The sequence below is a fragment of the Melanotaenia boesemani genome, chromosome 5, assembly GCF_017639745.1.
Source record: "Melanotaenia boesemani isolate fMelBoe1 chromosome 5, fMelBoe1.pri, whole genome shotgun sequence".
In the NCBI taxonomy this organism is placed as follows: domain Eukaryota; kingdom Metazoa; phylum Chordata; class Actinopteri; order Atheriniformes; family Melanotaeniidae; genus Melanotaenia; species Melanotaenia boesemani.
In genome coordinates this window covers 38,355,280-38,371,524 of record NC_055686.1, presented here as the reverse complement: position 1 = coordinate 38,371,524, position 16,245 = coordinate 38,355,280, and the positions used below count along the sequence as shown (strand labels likewise).

The window sequence follows — 16,245 nt, the reverse complement described above, 5'->3', positions numbered from 1 at the left end:
TGTAGTGTGTCTTTAAAAAAACTGAGATTAGTGGGTAAGTGTAGGACAAAATAATACATGCCACACCTCAAAAAAACATCTAGACGTAGCAGATAAATAGTATTTCAAAAGTGACTTGCTTACGCAACAGAGGAAAAACATATCTGATACCTGACGTAGGACCTTCAGCGGGGCATCTACGCTCACTGAAGCCTCGTCAGAAATGGTCTCCATGGAAGAGTGACTGCCAAGAAGCCATTTTAAGGAAACAGGACACAGGAAGAAAGTCACAACTGGTCTTATGGAGTGAAAAACCCTCCTAGAATCCAAACTAACAACATTATTAAAGCCCTGTGGTATCATCTTGACAGAGACAGAAAAAAGACAGCAAAGTCCAAAGAAGAGGGAACTACTTCTGAAGACTACTTACAGAAATTACATGAGGGTTCTGTTTAAGAATAAAAATGTTTAAACCAAATGTTGACCTTAAAGCTTATTAAAATTATAAAAACTCTTTTTGTTTTAGGTATAGTAGTTCCACTGATATGTTTGTGTGTCATGTCTCATTTTAATAGGTCAAGACTTTTGCAAAGTACTGTTTACTGGCAATATAAATACAGTTCTCAGTGTACATGTTTGCAAGCAAATGAAAACACTGGATCACAAAACACTCCACTTTGCAAAACATAATCTGAGATTGTGTTAACTGTTATAATAATGGCATGTCATCAAGTTCATTCAAAACTCTTCAAACTATGGTGTTAAAATTTGCAGGATCATCCTGTTAAAATTTGAAGAAGAAATATGTCGTCAACAGAGGGAACGAATCCCCTCCGTCAAATCTCACCGCAGCACAGAGCTGATAGGAAGAGAGGAGTTACAATCCAAGCTGTTTGCAGAGAAACACTGAGCAAAGGGCCAGTCCAGAGAAAGCGTCCCTCAGCGTTCCCTCAACAGAGCAGCCAAGACTGGTGAGCATGAGCCTCCTTTTTACTGACACTGATTTGTATCTGGGGCTGTAGTCACAGAGCACACATAAGACACCAACACCACCTACCTGACATCGCTCATTCGCATGTGAATCGCTGTTTTGAACCCCTGAGTTTAGCATTTTGTCATCCTCGCTTTGGTTTTCCTGAGTTGGAAGTGGCCATGTTTGTAATTAAAGGGACAATAAGCAGAAATGAATAATTTTATAAATAAAAAAAATCTATGTGAAGAACTAGAGATGTAATTCCATCTGAGTAAATGACGTGTTTACCAGCCGGCCTGGTTCATGTGAATCGCCACCTCCTCCCTCCTCTTGGAGACCTTGGCCCTCCCTCCCTATAAAAGCCTACAGCAAGTGAGAAATAGCAGCTCATATTTGAGACGAAATGGCAGCAAGTGGAAGGAAACGTTACCGTGCAGACGACCAGGATCGGATATTATCTCTAAAAAAATCTACAGTCACTATAGAAGAAGTTATTGGATAAAGAAAGGGACATAATCCGGACAAACATTGGACTTGTATTTCCAAAGTGGAGAGCACTGCGAGAGCTAAAGAGACTACAGTTTGACTCAGAGCTAGCTCTTCTCCTAGACAGTAAGTAACAACAAAAATGTTATAAGTTACTTCAACATGTTCCACAAAATGGTCTTTCTGTACGAGCTGTCATGGAAGCCATAAATTATCTTAAAGGCACTTAAGGAATGACTTCACTTACTAGACCTGGTGGCTACGTCCATCTTTTTAAGATCTACAGATTGCAATAAATTAGTTTAAAAACATTTTTTTATTAATGTTTGTTAGTATGGCAATTCGATTGGTTAACTTGGTTTTCTAGCTTTTATTATAAAAATACTAATAATGTAGTACTTTAAAGGTCCATGTATGTTCTTCACTAAAGATGGCTATGGAGCCTTCCATCCATCTTCTGCATCCTTTACGTGCTTAATTTGGTCTGTTTCCAGGGCTTGTGAGGATGCGTAGCCCCACGACTGGAACCCGTGGGGGCAGTGATGAGCAGAATAGCTGATGTGCAACCCGCAAAAGGAAGACAGAAGAAGCCGCAATGCATTTAATGGTTGCTAAGACTACCGCCGTCTACCGCCTCTTTCTGTGAATGGACATTATGATCTCTTCCACCATCACCTGTGCCACCTTTTGGTGGATGTGTTGCCTAGCAACCATACCCTCATGAAGGAAACATGGAAGCATGAGGGAAGTGTAGTTTGAAACGGGCATACATATTTATGTACCTAAAGGAAGCACAAATAAGCCTCAAATCCCTCCTTTAAAACATACGTTATTCATTAAGCCTGAAAATTTTTCATTCTCCAGGAATTTAGTCGAATAACTGACATTAAGCAGCACAATGTAACTTTTTGACTTTAAAAATATGCATTTCTGATTTACTTTAATGGCACAGTGACATATATTATGTACATTTCTGAAGCTGCTGCAGCCCAGCAGTGTCTTAAGGTTGAGAAACACTTTACAACTTCTGCTTCCATGACGCTGCCTCATGTTACATGTTACATGTTACAGTAACATGCCAACAACTGGATTTCAACACGCTGGCAATGCACACTTGGCATTGGGTTTTGTGCTACTGAAGAGTTGTTTTATGTACCAGTTTACTCCACAGCATTCTCTTCAAGCCCCATAAGACATTTCAACTGCATTTTCTTTTTTTACCAAAACCTAACATTGTACCAAAAATAAAGGATAGCTGATGGTGAACACACACACTGTGTTTTAAGAAGTCATGAAGGACTTAAAGGATTAAATCTTTTACATAATTAAGCTTGAAGTAGCTCTGATTAAGGGCAGTGATGTGTGAGGACTTGCCGTCACCTCTGACTTCTCTGGGAGGGAGAAATTACAGGTTCACTGGATAGAGCAATGAAAATATAATGTTAGGGATGTAATCATATCGACCATCACTGAATTCTCCCTCATTAGGTAATACAGCCCACACACATGCACACACCCACCCAGAGGTGTGTAGCCAGAGCCTGCTGCTAACCTTTGATCAATAACTTTGTCAATAAAACCATCAGCAACACTCTCATGTGAGCACCTAAGCAACTGCCCCTTGCAACCGACGCCACAAGGCGGACTAATTGATCTCCATGGTAACAAACAATCACAGAAAATCTGCTAAGTAAGCCCAGCATCCAAGGGTAGAGCTGGGAAGCATGAGAGGAGAAAGAAAAAAAGTTTTCTGATAAAAGCAACAAATCACCGCAGCAAAATGATGAGTGTCACCATATTGTGTAACACCCACGCCGATGTGTCACCCCTACATTGGCCTTGCTTGCATCCCAGACGGAATAAAGGCAGCAAGGCTAAGCAACCAGGTGGGAGGATGATGTTCTCAATTTAGGTGAAAAAAAACACAAAGATCTTAGAAACAAAGTTTTACGGCCCCAGGCTTTGGCCATTGTGAATTTATTTACATTTCTGTGCTTGGTTGCAACCAAGTGATTAGCTGGCTGCCTGGATTTCCTCAGCATGTACCTAGCTGTGCCATCACCCGTCTGTGATTGGCCCAATCATCTGCCGTCCACCTGGAGCTCCACTATTTAAGCAGGCTGCAGACGATGAGCTGTGATTGTTCACATCAGCTTGCCCTTCGAAGTCTTTGGACTCGGGCTTATATGTGCATTTTGTTGAAAGGTACCCTGTTGACTTGTTTTTTGAAGTCTTGACAAAAACCTTAGATGGAATTAATTTGGGTCTTTGTTGTTATTTAGCTTTGTGAACAGCCTTAGGCATTGGAATTGTTTAATATCAAGCACTATTATAGTCCTTTTGTTGGGTTTGTTTGGATTCGAGTTTCTTTGTCTTCTGTTTTCAGATTGTATTCTTTTACTTTTAGTCCATTTTTTGTTGTTTAATAAACCCCTTTACCTTTACAGTTTCATTTTACTGTCTTTAATGTTGCCACCTCTTTTTCCTTAGCAGAGCCGGGGTTGTAAGACAAAGACGTTGAGAAAATGAACAGAATGAACGGTGCTGGTATGAGTTAAGAAAAGTGGAGTCTTCATACTCAAACGTGACTGAACAAAGATACAATTCAAAGCTTAATCACATCCACAATATGTAATTCAACTGCTACATAAATACAATCCTTCATGTAGAATGATTAGGAAGGTTTATAGTCATCTTTCAGTGGATACAGGAGAATGAACAAAGTGAACTAAAAATTAAATATAGAAATATTTATCTGTATCAGAAAAGTTTGACTTTATAATAATAATAATAATGGATTAGATTTTTATATAGCGCTTTTCAAGGCACCCAAAGCGCTTTACATTGTGTGAATCCATTATTCATCCACTCCTCACTCATACCTGGTGATGGTAAGCTACGTGTGTAGCCACAGCTGCCCTGGGGCAAGCTGACGGAAACGTGGCTGCCAGTCTGCGCCTACGGCCTCTCCGACCATCACCGAACATTCATCCACACATTCATACACCAGCGATGCCAACACTGGAGGCAAGGAGGGTTAAGTGTCTTGCCCAAGGACACAACGACAGATGACTGCGGGAGCGGGAATCGAACCGCCGACCTTCCGATCATTGGACGACCTGCTCTACCGCCTGAGCCACTGCCGCAAAATGTCATAGTTTTCAGTGTAATATTGAGTTAGTCTCATACTTTTACATCCAATCAGACATAAAACCAGCTATTAAATGAACAATATGGAAAAAAGGAAAGCAGTCATATGCCATCTTTTAAGTTTATAGTTCTCAAATCTGATGCTTGTCTCTGTGTTTCAGAATCTTAATAACAGGAAATAGAAAAATGCATTATTTTTAAACTTGGCAATTACTGTTAGTGACAAAATGTAAAAGAAAAACAAGGATCAGATTGAAAAAATCCTGGTAGAATTTTCCTTTAAGAGCATACAAGAGACTATGCCACATTACCAATATGTGACTTTTATGTTTCAACATTTTAAATAAATCCTGTTTAAGACTTGTCATGTGAATCCATGTTGATGGAACTACACCATTTCCTTAGCAAAAAAAAAAGTCACAAAAACCATCACATGACAGCAGCAGTCTCTATACGCCGTTCATCTTGGCAACGCTGGACACTTACAAAGAGACTTTAACTACAACCATTTTTCAGTAAGCACAGATAAAAATGTATAGAGAACTCTAGATGGACAGATCTCATTTAATACATCGGATGGTCATTCAGATGAGGAATAGCCCCCAGAGCCAACCTCTATCACTCAGTCGGAGTGCACCCTGAAGAGGCTGCTATGTAACGTCACAGTAATTCAATCCATTAGGCCACGACTGAGAATGTGTTCGTAGGAAAATCCAGGGAAGGCCAAAATCTGTTGTAACATGCAGTCAAATCCCACTTCCTCTCACCTGGGAGCATTCAAACCCACCACATCTGGTTCAAAGAGGAGGCAGAGAAACAAACTGGAGGTTCAGTTGCAGAACAAGATCTTTGGGGAGGAAGAAACAGCAAAAGCAGAAGAAAAAAATAAAGACACATGCCTGGAAAACAGATAAAAATACCTTGGACCAAGGGATATAGCCGGTCTCCTGAATGATTGACTCCTGAAATGCACACTACTTACTTCTGGAATCTTAATCATAGTTTCAGGGGAGGAGGAAAAAACCTGGAGGTGTAAGTCTCAAGCAAAGGAAAGAAAACATACAGTACAGAACATATGAAACATGGAGGGCTTCAGACTGGCAGCCATTCATTTTTAATCTATACAGAATGCAAGTTTAAACCAATTAAAGAACAAGAATAAATGATAATACTAATACCTTATCCATCCAAGTAAGAATACGGATTACTAAATTTGACCTATATTCAAACTTCTCTATGGTTGAATAAGGAAGTACAGAACTCTACAGAAAAAGGGTCGTCTATACAGATAAAGAAAAAGAAAGTGAGGAAAAGCAAAAAAAAAGAACAAATAGATGAAGGTTGGTGGTCATAAATCTCATAAATCCAGCTTTGAAACTGAATGCAAGTTGTAAATTCCACAAACCAACAGAAAAAAAATAGTCATTAGGCTTACTGCAATGTTTTATTACGTGGCTCAGTCCTGGCTGGTGAGACAGTGGCCATGGTTTCATTCATGTGCCACCAGAAGTAGTTAAAAAAGACAACGGAGCCAGCCTCACTGTACAAAAGACTGTTTTACGTCCACAACAAAACTGTGAAGAAACGGTTTCAATCTCCTGGATTTGGCATTTTCTAATTTAAATTATTAACAAATTATAAACATAAATAAAAAATAAATCAATAAACAAAATCTGAATCTGTAATTTTCCTATTATTTAGCATTCAAGGTCAAGCTCAGTGTCAACTGTATTATATATTTGAAATGTAATTTTTTAAAATTAATTTCATTCATTCATTTTCTGAACCACTTAGTCCATTACGGGTCGCGGGGAAGCTGGAGCCTATCCCAGCATTACCAGGTGAGAGGCAGGTACACCTGGACAGGTCACCAGTCCATCGCAGGGCTTTTTAATTCATTTGTGAAAGTAAATTATAATGTTGTAGTAGTTGGTTTTATTTATTTATTTTGTAAGGAGTAATATTAATATTAGTCATTTTAGTTCAGGTTCTTGTTCTGCATGGTTATGGCTGTTAGCAGGAATGACCTCATGTATCGTTTCTTGTTACATCAGACCTGAAGAAGCCTCTCTCTGAACATACTCCATTATTTACATATTGTTGCATATTTCCCATCATATCGAAGTATTATGGATCCTATATGTAAAAAAAGTGTTTTTTTTGTCATGTGGCCACATGTTAATGTTGACAATTTGCCCAATGTTTGCACATTTTCATTTCAAACCATGCACCTGACTTAAATATCTTTAACTAATTATGACACCGTGCTCAGTCACGAGATTGCAGGACATCACTGTAACCATCAACCTTGGTCTTTGATATTTTGGGGTTTTTGAATATGTCCCCCAGGGTTACCATATAGTAGGTGGGCTAATAGTGGGGCTGCCACTGAATAGTTTACCCGTCTCCAAAATATTCACTTAGGTGAACCCAGTAAGCTCAATTAAATCATTGTAATTCATCCTAAGATTTAAAGAGAAATAAATTATATCAAAATTATTCAAGCTACAAGCCTGCTATAGCCATAAATGCCCATGTATAGCAAAGGTGTGCCCATGAATTAAGCATCTTGTTCCTATGTATTAGTAATCCATGTTGCCAGATGGGATTTCTAAATTTCTGACTTAACTCTTTATTTTTAACTTTCATCTGGAGGACTTGTTTCAGGGAAAACAGTGGTAGAAGATGTACTAATTATCTTAGCTAATTTAGATAGACTTGGATTTTCAGTTTGGAGGGGAGGGGGCTTCTAAAAAAGAAAATCCAGAAAACTACCCTTTGTGCCCTTAGCAGAAAACATGCTTCTACAAACCAGCACAGCATCCCCCATCCATCCATCCTTTGTCTCTGCTTTGCAGCCTCAAGTTAAGTAGCTATGTGTGTGAGTGTGTGTGTACAGTTATGCATCTGTGTGACCTGTGCTGTGTCCCTTTTGGAGCATTTAATGCTTATTTAACGTTCAGGCTTCTTTGCCTTCTTTCTTCGATGATTGGCTTATGTAAGAAATCAAGGCAGGCTAGTCGGAGCACACTCTCTTATGAACACAACTCTGTGCTGTACAGCAGCTTCACAAACATGCATAAAAGAAAGCTATTATCTTGAAAGGACTCACTGAAATGGACTTACCATTTTTTTAAAATAACAAAGCATTTCTGTGGTGAAAGTCTTTCCATTTCCTGGGCTGTTTAACTGGCAGAACTCTCACATTTCACTCCTATCTAATGAACTCAGTTAAATATTAGCGAAGTGTCAGACTGACTTACTGACATTTACAGTATGTCCATGCACAACAGGACTCTGCATGTCATTGGCTATCCGCTGAGCAGTGAATCAATTTCTTATCCACAAGTTAAAATGTGATCACGAATCTTAAAATGATGTAAATGAACATCAACATGAAGGTTGTTGGTCGGTAGGAAAGATTGGTCGAATCTTAAACTCTAACAATAAAGACATAAAAACAGATCAATTCCAACCTGCTACAATTTATATGTCATAGTAAAGCTCAATCTGGAATCTGTCAAATTTAAGAAAACTAATTATTATTATTATTACTGTTATCTTTTAGGTGACATATCTAATGTATCAGATGACTGTAATCACACCTAAAACCTGCCCAGACCTGCAACAGGAAGATAAAAGGTGCACACTACTTTCCCGACAAGCACATGTTTTTTTAAAGCTCACAAAACTTTAGAATCTGTTGATTTAACATCATTTCCCTCTATTGTCTTTATACATCTGGTGGATATATTTTTTTCTTTAATTGCCTTCACATTGTAATAACTCAAGTAATATATGAGAAAACTTTAGATTTGGTTTAAGGAAAAAATAAACTAGGGTTGTCAGAAAAGCGTGCACCAGGCTTTGTAATGCATGAAGTGAACAGGCGTAAGGGAAGAATAGATGAATTAGAAACAGCTTTAAATTGTTTGTAAAATGCAGTAACTGTCTTTTAGATTTGAGTGTGTAAGATTATCTGATTGTAAATCTTGTTACATTTGCTTGCTAATTTTGAAACTTTAGCTAGCAATTAGCTTAAATAATGAAAGACATCTACATTAGGTCTGTTTAAATGTAAAAATGAAAAGAAACCCAAAATAAAACGTAATCTTTTGTCAATAATTAACACATCACATAGACTACACAATATAAATAGGTTATGATAAAAGGAGCTTTTTTATGAGTTATGCTATTTGCTAAGCTTAGCATGCTAACTCAGCCTTCATAGGTTGTAATTTGTAGAGAGAAAATAACTAAGAAGAGGAGTTCACCATCTAAAACAGACTTAACAAATCCAGAAACTCACTATAATATGCTACAGTTGTCTTGTTATCTAAATTTGGACTCTAACAAACAATAATTTACTTAACCAATTTCTTTCTGATCATAATTCCCATGCAGTTCATTTTGTGCTGAACATGGTTAAAACAGAACTAAAGTCTGAATGTGAAATTTGATCACATTTTATATAAAGTATCTGAACTTATTAACATGATTTACTTCCAGCTCATATGCTTTGAATTATTTCCCAAGGTTTATGGTAACACACTCATACTGTCACATAAATCCCTTGCTTACTTATTTATTTCTTTTCTTTTCTACATCCTACATCATGCTTTTCTAAAGCCAGTCATCTGTACTGGCTTAAACAACATACAATAGGGTTGAATTTAAGTTAACACAATATTTGGGCATCCAGGAGGCCTTCTTTCATGTCCAAGAAATTTAAATATACTGTATACTGACCATTTAATGCTTTCCAGGTGTCTAAACATTGAAATAGATACAGGAATAAATTAAAAAGGTATGTGCACGTATGTGGTAAGGTTATAGATGGACTAGCTTGGCAGCGCTGACAGACGGAATGGATTCCTGTCACACACTAATCCCCTGCACGCCTCCCCTGTAAGTCCACTGCTCTTTTTCTGAACGCCAGAAGCGCGTTTCCTCCAAATCCAAAGACAAAATTCTCCCAAACTGGTGACATTTTGTTGCAGGCTGGAAGGAGAGGCACCTGGCCGGCGCGACGGAGACGACGGTCAGCGTTACGGGAGGTGTGAGGGGAGAAAATGGTGCGGAAACGAGAGCAAACCTCCAGATTTACATTGAGACTAAATTCATAGCTCGACACACTGCTCCTCGGTTAAGTGCGGGCGCATTGTGTTTTCTGCGTGCGTACAGTACGATGCAATAATAACACCAGATGCGCCCTCCCTCTCCTTCGACGTGTGTCCGCACACCATCGCTGTCACATGCAAAGCCGATTAAATATCCGGTGAGATTTACCTGGCTGCGGGTCTGCCCAGTCACTTTCTCTCTCTGGTTATTTAAACGCTGCTCGCCGCTCCTTATCTGCTGCTTTGCGCTTCATTTCAGACCATCCATGCTCGCAGCGCAGGGGCGGCAGGATGGATGGAGGAAGGGATGGAGAAGAGGTGGAGGAGGAAGAGGAGCAGAGGGGCGGAAGCCTTTGAAGTGAGGAAATATAGGTCCCTGCTCGCGACCCAGCTGCACGGACTGGATTTATGTCGTTTCCAAGGCAGCGTCTGTCGACCTGAAGACCGTGAAGCTGCAGCCTACTGTATATAACGACCGCTTCCGGTGAGGATTTCAAAATAGAGGCTTCAATTGAAAATGGGGATTTTCTTTCAACTAGTCCCCGTGATTGTTATTTTAAATATATATATATATATATATATATATATATATATATATATATATATATATATATATATATATATATATATATATATATATAACACATGATTGTTTCGCCCCGTTGCCTGCAGTGTTGTTATTAAATAAAGGATCAAATATGTCAAACATAATGTGCAATTTTGCCTTGCACACAGTCTTTATATACGTATATATTTTTCACAGTTTTCTCTTCTACACATATCACACACAAATGTCAGCCTGATTTGGCCCTTTGTTTTGCCAGATGTGGCCCAAATGTCATGAATTAGTTCTGACATGGATCAGAGCAAAGCATAAACATGTACATTTGGGTATGTCTCGTTGTGCCGGCATTTAAGAAGAATGTAGATCAAAGAAAACTGCAGATAGAAGCCATATTTGGGCTGAACATTCATTGCTCTTCAATGATTTATCAGAAATGAATACACATTAGTTCTCTTTAAAATGCACTTTAAGTTAATTTATTCTTAGTAGTATGAAGTAAGTTATATGTTCTAATGTAGTAGTAGGCACATTAATTTATTCAGTGTTAATTCCACAGAGTTTTCTTTTAACATGTTGCATTTTACTAATTGTTTTCATATTGATTATCTTTATTGCTAAAGTTGGATAAATTGGACCCATTTTTAAATCAATTCCCCAGAAAAATGATCTTTTATTTTCATATTCGCTTATTTTAATGGATTAAAGCTTTAAAATAATAAGTTTCTATTTAGACTATTTCTTTTTGTTGATCTATTTTGTGTAATATATTTAAGCCCAGTTTATGCAGCCTTTCCTCTGTAGCAGTACAGTTAGCGGGTTCAATTTCAAGCTTCTTTACAGTTTTAACTAGGAAAAAATACTATTACTATACCAAACTAGCTTCCCAGAGAAACGCTATTTATTAATAAAGTAACTTAATTATATCATCGCTCGAGTAATATCATGAAATGTCAGCGTACTAAATGCTCAGAAAATCTTTACTGAGAGCAAAATGTCTCAATAGGCATTTTTTTCAGGCGTAGCTTTTGCTAGCTTGACACCCGAACAAACCACTGAGCCGCAGCAAATCGTTGGAAGGCGTAGCCGAATCGCTCCGATTTTTACCGAAGATTGCCGAGACCACCACCCACTCCACCGTACGCCATAGGACAGGAGGCTCAGAGCCGCTGTTTGGGTATGGAGGACCCAAACTACCAAAATTAAATATAATACAGAAATATAAAAGTGGCTCAATAAACAAAATGATGTGACGATAAATCATACAAACAAACAAACAAACAAAAAATGTTTTTCCATTAAGAAACCTATAAAAATATGACACAAATTTAGGTTTCCTTTGTCATTTTCAAATTTTTTAATGTAACTTTGTGTTAATGTTCATATTTATTTATTTTTCCAGTGTCATTTTCAGTTCAGTTTATTTATTCATTTGGTGAATGTTTTTATTTCTTCCTCTTTGTTTTTGTGGGTATATTTATTTATATATATATATATATATATATATATATATATATATATATAATATTTATATATTAATGGTTGTCCTTTCAAATTTTATCATCCCCATAATTATTTATTTCTGCATTTTATTTTAATCTAACATTTTATTTATTTATTTATTCTAACTTTTTATTTATTCACAGTCGTATTTACGTTCTTATTGTTGCCAATCTTGCATTTTCTTCCTCTATTTATTTTTCCAAGTATATTTATTTCTCTGTCTCCTTTTTACATTTCTGTATGCGTTTCTGCCTTACTATGTAAATGAGGGGGCGGCCTTTCAAGGCGTGTCTTTGAGGCAGATCCTCGCCTATTGTCCTATCTACATTAAGCAGGTCATAGGCTGGGCTTCCGATCCCGCCTGCACGGCTCGACTTGGCTCTGCCGGGTGTGGCTTCGGGAGGAAATTGAAGGTTTTAAGCCAGTGAAACCTCGGCAGAAATGGTTGACTTTCAACGGGAGACTGTACAGGATTTTCCGCATGTTGCTCTTTTAGCTGAAAAATCACACAATCACTGATGACTGTTTACAGTTTTGTGTGGATGCAGTAACTGAGAGGCTGTTCCAGCTGCGAACGTGCACAAGTAACAGGCTGAAGAGTCTGGTAAGGTTGGCTGTGATGCTAAGAGAACGATGCCTAGATTGCTGAGATGAAAAATTGTCTAAATGTTCCCTTAATGTCCCCTGAAGGTTGCAACTAAAATTTGAAGAACCGTCCCTGAACCAGCGCCTCCTCTCCGGTCCTCTGCAGCTGCCGGAAAAAAACATGCTCCTCTCAGATTGTAGAGCCTATCCGAGCCTTTATTTAATTCTGTCATCATAAAAGTTTCCTCACATGTAAGGAAACATATTCAGGGAAAAATAAGTAATTGCAACTACTTGATGGTTATTTTATTTGATTAATCAATACAGCTTTCATTGTTAAGTACCAGCGGTGAGGACAGGGCTGACTGACAGAATGAAGTAAACTTTTCCCAGCTGCATTTCTCAGCTCTTCCCCGGTCAGTTTGGAGCATCAACCTCTCAGTTTTGTCCCATCTGTTTCAGCTCTAAATCACTCAGCAGCGTTATCCATCCATTGGTTAGGTGTACTGCTTTATTTAGTTTGATTGAGTGAATAAAAATGAATGAAAACAGTTCACTTCACAAAACGCGACAGGGCACCGCAGCAACCTGCAATGTATCTCAGAGGCAGTGAATCAGAAACCAACTTCAGTATGTCAGGTGCTGTGGGTCAGTGTGCCCTTCACGTTTTGTGAAATATAGCAGCCAGACCAGCATTCTGCTAGCTATGATACTGGACAGGTAAAAAAAGGTAAAAAACAACAACAAAAAACAAACAAAAACAAACAAAAAAATAAAAATAAAATAAAATAAAAACAAACAAACAACAACAACAACAAAAAAAACAAAACAAAACAAAAAAAGAAAAAGTTTTAATCTCAACAACTCTCTGAGCATCACAGTCAACTTCACCAGAACCTTCAGCTTGTTAATCGTGCATGTCTGCAGCTGGAACAGCCGCTCAGTAACTGCATCCACACCAAACAGTAAACAGTCATCAGACTGTGTGATTTTTCAGCCATTAGAGAAGCTCCTGTACAGTCTCATGTTGAAAGTCAGCCATTTCTATTGGAGTTGTACCAGCTTTAAACTTTCATTTCCCTCCCAAAGCCACATTCAGCAGAGCCAAGCTGAGTCATGCAGGCAGGATTGACCTGTGACCTGCTCAGTGTTGACTTACCAACAGGCAAGGATCTGCCCCAAGGACCCGCCTTGAAAGGCCACCCTCTTGGAAATGTAAAATGGAGACAGAGAAATAAAAATGCTTGGAAAAATAAAAAGAGGAAGAAAATGCAAGATCAGAAACAATAAGCAATAATTTAACTGTGACAAAAAATGTCAATAAAAATATAAAATACAGAAATAAAAGGGAAAGGAAAACGTAAAAGGAAAATAATATAGAAATAAATACAGGCATAGCTATAAAGGAGGAGTAAAAAAATCACCAAATAAATAAATAAATTTGACTTAAAATGACATAGCAAACCAAATAAAAAGGAGTATTGATAAAAAGTTTAATTAAAACAGTCATAGACATGTCATGTCTATGTGTCATGTTTTATAGGATTCTTAATGAGAAAAAAAATCGCATAATTTACTGGCACACCAATTTGTTTATTAAGCCATTTTTATAGTTCTGTATTTACTTTTTAATTTTGGCACGTTTAGTTGTCCATAAGTGGGAGCTTCCATCCCAGCTGTGTGGTGTGTGTGTGTGGTGCTTTTATTAAAGCAATGAATGCAAGAAACAACCAACCAAAATATATTACTTAGCAACAGTTTAAAATTTTACTGGTGTCAGGCTGCTGAAGACCTCGCTGACGTAAGTACAACAGACAGATAATAGAGAAGGAAATGCAACGTCTGCAACACATGGCACATACTGTATTTTTTGGCACCTTACAGTTTTTTTACAAGGTTTTTCATTTTTCCTTGTGAAAGTATTGCAATATATTTGAAATTATGTAGTAAAACCAACGTGAGAAAACACATTTTAGATCCCTTTTTAGATTAATGGCATAATACAAGAGTGATCCAATCATGTTGCTATTCCCCTGCCTCACCGCTTGGTGGCAGTGTGTCACCACTTTTCAAGCTCATGTCTTCTCCTGGGTCTTCCTCCTCAGCGTCTGTCGCTGTCCGCGGTGCTGATGCCGACTCAAGGCGCTGCAGAAGGGAGTAACCTGGGAGTAATATGCAGAATAAATCAAGGCTTTACTCCTAAATATAACAAAATTGAAATTATTTTGTGCTGTTATATTCTAATTAATTTCCATATGAAACAAGCTTTAACTAAATAGGAAATACCTGACTCCTTAAACTTACCTATTTGTATTATCATTCCAGCTCAGTCCTGACTCAATTATGCTGTTTAAATTTTTTTTTCTGGTTTTCAAAATAAATCCACTTCTGTCTAGAGCTGGGCTGCTACAGCTGGACGTGATCCATCTCTTTTCCTTTGGGGCATTGCAAATTAATGATCCAGGGGAATTTAATCAGTAGTTTTGAAAAGCAGAAAGGGGGCAACTTATGGTGAAATTAATTTTCAAATACTCTATATTATCTAGTAAATTCTGATATGAAATAGATGCAGGAGAAACGAGGTTTTTAATGTCCAGATTTAGACACTTTGAAATAATAAAATTCAAAGCATGTACACCTACAAAAGGGGAGTCAGTTGTTAATATTCGTTTGCAACCGCTTGTGTCAGTTTACAGTGGACTGTATGTTTTAAGTTACTTTGGTGCCACCCTATGTCCTAATGTGGTCATTGCTGTGAGAGGCTGCACAGCACACCTGCTTTTAAAAGCCTTAATACAGAATATAGGCCAGCCTTTATCAGCCATCATCAATAACAAGCTGGAACAGCCGGAAAGAGGTGGAACTATTTTTAGTTGACCTTTGAGTTACAACAAAACAGAACAGGACTGGCTTGAAGTCTCAATAAGTCCACATTTATCCTTCATTAATCAGCTTCAAGCCTATTTAAAAATGAAATGATTGTGTTTTTAAAAGAACCACACTTGTTAGTTGATTAATAACACTGCTAGCCCAGTACGGACCTATTTTAAGAGCAATCAGGTTGAGTGCTCCTTCAACCACCTTGGAAACTCTTATCCCTAACAAGTGTCACATAACCACGATCATTTGTACTCTGCAAAAATGAAATGTTGTAGCAATGACATATAAATACTCTTGTAATAAATCTAGATTTTTAAATCTAGCAACTCAGATGATAAAAAGAAAAGTTAAAAGTCCAGGTGTCTGCCATGGGTGTTGTTAGGCTTATTTGAGGGGGTCAGGAGCCACTTTGATGATTGATGTGTTAGTGATTGTTTGAGTTGTTGTAAGTGTTGTCTTGAATCCCGTGTTTATCACTGCTCCACGTTTTTTTCGTACCTTCACTCTGGCTGCAGCTGTGTGTTGGTAGAAATAGTTACACTGGGAGTTTTTTCTTAGATATTAAAGTAAATAGTAGTCAATAAGTCCAGCTAGATAACAGCAAAAACTGTGTTACTTTTTAATAAAGTAGATGCTTCCTGTTTTACAAAATAAAGACTCACTAGTTCTGTTTAGTAAAAATCTTAGCATGTAGAGTTCTGTTATTGTTATTGTTCATTATTGTTCAGGAGATATAACCAGCTAAAAGGATGTTGACCAGATCACTGGAGAGGCCACGGAGATCCAGGGAGAGTGAAGGTGAAGCAGATGTATGAAGAAAGAAGCCAAACAGATCCAGATAGAACAAGCAACTCCTTCCACTTTTGGCTCTGATTTAGGAAACAAAGCTAAAGCATTTCATTCCTTTCTGTGGCAATAATAAAGGCGAAGCCAGCCCAGATAAGTTTGAGAATTATAAGGATTAAATAAAGAGTTTGATCCTTTTCTGCATTTCCATCTTGTCAAGT

General features: G+C 37.8%; 1 protein-coding gene across 2 annotated transcripts in view; it reads right to left on the bottom strand.

Annotated features, from left to right (window-relative positions):
* The window catches only part of zgc:109889 (uncharacterized protein LOC553542 homolog), a 56,539-nt gene extending 46,392 nt beyond the window's left edge, over positions 1-10,147 (bottom strand). The window contains exon 1 of one of the 2 annotated variants that reach the window (XM_041985944.1): positions 9,878-10,147. The gene's annotated coding sequence lies outside the window, so the exon portion shown is untranslated. The remainder of the gene's footprint in view (positions 1-9,877) is intronic. The other variant, XM_041985945.1, reaches the window with a different exon arrangement.
* Between the last annotated feature and the right edge of the window lie 6,098 nt (positions 10,148-16,245).